The sequence below is a fragment of the Salvelinus sp. IW2-2015 genome, unplaced genomic scaffold, assembly GCF_002910315.2.
Source record: "Salvelinus sp. IW2-2015 unplaced genomic scaffold, ASM291031v2 Un_scaffold3633, whole genome shotgun sequence".
NCBI lineage: Eukaryota > Metazoa > Chordata > Actinopteri > Salmoniformes > Salmonidae > Salvelinus > Salvelinus sp. IW2-2015.
This window is the reverse complement of record NW_019944910.1, coordinates 57,513-62,584: the sequence shown is the minus strand read 5'-3', so window position 1 is coordinate 62,584 and position 5,072 is coordinate 57,513. Positions and strand designations below refer to the sequence as shown.

Below are 5,072 nucleotides of genomic sequence, written 5' to 3'. Positions count from 1 at the left end.
AAGAAGATTCAGATCAATGTACATCGTAACGTTAGCTAGCTAGCCAGCCAAACTAACGTTATCGGAGGCTAGCTAACAGTACACTTTAACTTGAAATGAAACGACTTTCTGACAAAAATTAGAAACGTGTAACATCTGAAAATGTATTAAGCTAGGCTTATAAAGGATTACCTGCACATACTGACCAAGTTCATGTAATGGACAGAAGGCGTATGGCTGACCAATCCAAACTCATGTGGTAAACCAACAGGGCCCCGTGGCTAAACCAACCAGGCCCGTGGCTAAACCAACCAGGGCCCGGTGGCTAAACAACCAGGCTCGGGAATTTTAACAATTTATTTATATTTATAGATGGCGTACAAGTTTGTTAATAAAGCAAATGAAAAGTTCACAACGATCCCAACAACTAGCTTACCTATTACTGTCCCTGAAACAAACAACTACCTACCAACAATTACCTACCCATTACTGTCCCTGAAACAAACAATACCTACCACAAACTTCTCTACCCATTACTGTCCCTGAACAAACAACTACCTACCAACAATTACTACCTTACTGTCCTGTGAACAAACAACTATCTACCAACATCTACACTACTATTACTGTCCCGCTCACCAACATCTACCTACCTATATACTGTCCCTCACCAAACATCTACCTACCTATTACTGTCCCCTCACCAACATTCTACCTACCTATTACTGTCCCTCACCAACATCTACCTACCTTTACTGTGCCCTGAAGCAACAATTACCTACCTATTACTGTCCCTGAAAAACAAACTATCTACCAACAATCTACCTACCTATTACTGTCCTCACCAACATTAACCTACCTATTAACTCGTCCCTGAAGCAACAATTACCTACCTATTATGTCCCCTGAAGCAACAATTACCTACCTATTACTGAACCTGAACCAACAGCTACCTACCTCCAACAACTACCTACAATCTACCTCCCTGTCTCTCTACTGTCTCTCACATCCTCTGACTGTCTCTGCCCCGCCATCTCTCTACTTGTCTGTCACATTCTCCAACCCTCCTCTGACTGTCTATTATTTGTGACCCTGCTGGTCATCCGTGAACATTTGAAACATCTTGGCCCCATGTTCTGTTATAATCTCCACCCGGCACAGCCAGAAGAGGACTGGCCACCCTCATAGCCTGGTTTCCTCTCTAGGTTTCTTCCTAGGTTTTGGTGGCCTTTCTAGGGAGTTTTTCCTTAGCCACCGTGCTTCTACACCTTGCATTGATTTGCTGTTTGGGGTTTTAGGCTGGTTTTTCTGTACAGCACTTTGAGATATCAGCTGATGTAAGAAGGGCTTTATAAATACATTTGATTTGATTTGATTAAGAATGGTTTCCACAACACCTATTAGGTGGTAGTCATGGAAACACAACCACTTACCTCAGTCAGCCAACCCTGCTGACCCAGGACACCTCAGACATGTTCAGCCTTATCAGGTGTCCTTATCCTTATCTAACATCAGTAGAAGCAGAGGCCTGGTGACATGTTCCCGATGAACACCAATGAGACCTGCCGATATAAATGACTAACCGACTGGCTAGATTGGATCCTTACATAGTAGAATCTTGCCTCTCATCTCGCAAAGTATCAAATGTACTCAAGTTCAAACATAACCGTTTGAAATACAGGATGCCAAGTCCTACGTTGTGAATGAATAGGCAGTCAGACCTGTTGTTTGTATATATTATATTTATATTTATTTGTATATTAGTGCGGCGTTATCAGTATTCTGTGATGTGGTGAACATGCCTCTTGTTTTAAACATGACGTGTGTGTTGGATTTATCAAGCTCGTAATCATACACAAGAAGAATGAGAAATACTGTTTACGTTTTATTTAAATAGCCAGCATTTAGCGTTTTGAAATGATGACAGACTTTACTAGACGTTTGTAGCTGATCAACAGCTCATCTGCAGCTGGCCTCGATGTTGTATAGAGTAGAGGTGAGATGAATGTCAATATGAGTGTGTTTAAAACACTCTTTCATGCACACACACAACACACACAACACACAACACACACACACACACCAACCACACACACACACACACACACACACACACACACCCACACACACAACACACACACAACACACACACACAGTAGCACACACACACGCACACACACACACACAACACAACACACACACACACACACACACACACACACACACACACACACACACACACACACACAACACAACAACACACACACACACACACACACACACACACACAACACACACACACACACACACACACACACACACACACACACACACACACACACACACACACACACACACACACATGCACACACACACACACACACACACACACACACACACACACACACACACACACACACACACACACAGAGAGAGTCGTGTTGGGGCTCGGTTGAGCAGGCAAAAATATGTATATTTCTCAGCAGTGTGTTCATAAGAGATAGTCATTGAGGATTCTTCTCCCATCTACACTAGAGGAACAGCAGGATATAAAATCACACAGGCAATTTGGGTGTAGGTCGACTAGGGTGGTGGATAGAATACAGGACAGTATATTACTAAGTAGAGGACAGTGGTGGATTGAATACAGGACAGTATATTACTGAAGTAGAGGACAGTGGTGGATTGAATACAGGACAGTATACATACTAAGTAGAGAACAGTGGTGGATGAATACAGGACAGTATAGTACTAAGTAGAGACAGTGGTGGATTGAATACAGGACAGTATATTACTAAGTAGAGGACAGTGGTGGATTGAATACAGGACAGTATATTAGTAAGTAAGGACAGTGGTGGATGAATACAGGACAGTATATTACTAAGTAGAGGACAGTGGTGGATTGAATACAGGACAGTATATACTAAGTAGAGGACAGTGGTGGATTGAATACAGGACAGTATATTATAAGTAAGGGACAGTGGTGGATGAATACAGGACAGTATATTATAAGTAGAGGACAGTGGTGGATGAATACAGGACAGTATATTACTAAGTAGAGGACAGTGGTGGATGAATACAGGACAGTATATTATAAGTAGAGGACAGTGGTGGATGAATACAGGACAGTATATTACTAAGTAGAGGACAGTGGTGGATTGAATACAGGACAGTATATTACTAAGTAGAGGACAGTGGTGGATGAATACAGACAGATATTATAAGTAAGGACAGTGGTGGATAGAATACAGGACAGTATATTAGTAAGTAGAGGACAGTGGTGGATGAATACAGGACAGTATATTACTAAGTAGAGGACAGTGTGTGGATTGAATACAGGACAGTATATTACTAAGTAGAGGACAGTGGTGGATGGAATACAGGACAGTATATTATAAGTAAGGACAGTGGTGGATGAATACAGGACAGTAATATTACTGTAAGTAGAGGACAGTGGTGGAATAAATTAGGTCTATATATTACTAGCAGTGAGGGAACATAGTAGTGTTGATGATTACAGTTTGGTGAGATCTCATAAATATGAGATCCTAAATTCAACTAAAAATGCATCCACAATGAGTGAGTCCTCTGGATTCAGTCTAATTAGATTGCAGATGTTTACCGGATAAGTCTTAGAGTGTCAACCGTTGATAAATCTACTGACCTCTATTTTCCTAGTAGGAAAACCTGCAAAATCGGGGCAAGTGTATGCAAATACTTGTTCTCCCCACTGTACCGAGTAGAGGACAGTGGGTGGATTAATAAGGAACAGTAGTACTTACTAAGGTAGAGGAACAGTGGTGGATAGAGCTACAGGGACAGTAATCTTACTAAGTAGGGACAGTGTGGATGGAATACAGGACATATGAGGTTTACTGAAGTAGAGGCACAGTGGTGGATACGAATACAGGACAGAATATTACTGTGTAAGTAGCAGGGTGGAAATATGGTGTCTTTCCACTTCTCCACCAGCAGTAGGTGACATCACTAGTGTACAGATGTTTGATGATTAAAGTGTGTGTGAATGAGTCCCTAAATGAGTCCCTAAATGAGTCCCTAAATGAGTCCCTAAATGAGTGAGTCCCTGTCAGTCCAGAATAGATTGCAGAGATGTTGATACCGGGTAATGTCTAAGGTTTCAACCTGTGTTCTCTACCTCTATTTTCCCCTCGTAGGAAAACCCTTACATGTGCAACAACGAGTGTGACGCCTCCACAGATGAACTAGCCCACCCTTCGGAGCTCATGTTCGATTTCGAGGGCCGCAACCCAACAACCTTCTGGCAGTCCAGTTCCTGGAAGAAGTACCCCAAACCCCTGGAGGTCAACATCACGCTGTCCTGGAACAAGACCATCGAGTTGACCGATGACATCGTCCTCACCTTCGAGTCCGGCCGCCCTGAGCAGATGCTTCTGGAGAAATCGCTAGACTACGGTAAAACCTGGATCCCTTACCAGTTCTACGCTACCGACTGCCTCGACGCCTTCACCATGGACCCCAAAACGGTGAACGAGCTGACCCAGCGAACCCTCCTCGACATCATCTGCACCGAGGACTACTCCCGTGGCTACGTGTGGAAGTACGATAAAACAGTCCGCTTCGAGATCAAGGACCGGTTTGCGCTGTTCGCCGGGCTGCAGCTGTACAACATGGCGTCGCTGTACGGTCAACTGGACACCACCAGGAACCTCCGGGACTTCTTCACGGTGACGGACCTGAGGATACGGTTGCTGAAACCCGCCACCGGGTCCACCATGGTGGATGAAAACAACTTGTCCAGATACTTCTACGCCATCTCTGACATCAAGGTGCAGGGCAGGTGAGAGAGTTGCTTTTGTCTTTATTTAGTCTTGATTTCCCCTTACAGGTGTGTTATATCTCTCTAGCATGCTTGCAGATACCTATAGACTACCAGTCATTGTGCTAACGCTAGTTAGCATTGGCTCGCAAAACTACCTGTAACTTCCTTCATACTGGACACAGAGACATAAAAAATGGTATCCACAAGTTCAACTTTCTCTGGGGGAAGTAGATACAGGGCCTCATTGCCACAATTCCTGAATTACCCCTTTAATATTCAAATGAAAATCAAA

The 5,072-nt window shown here is 43.4% G+C and overlaps 1 pseudogene; it reads left to right on the top strand.

The window, feature by feature from the left end:
- Positions 1-4,802, top strand: part of LOC112076220 (netrin-G1 pseudogene) — a 22,817-nt pseudogene extending 18,015 nt beyond the window's left edge.
- Positions 4,803-5,072: the final 270 nt, after the last annotated feature.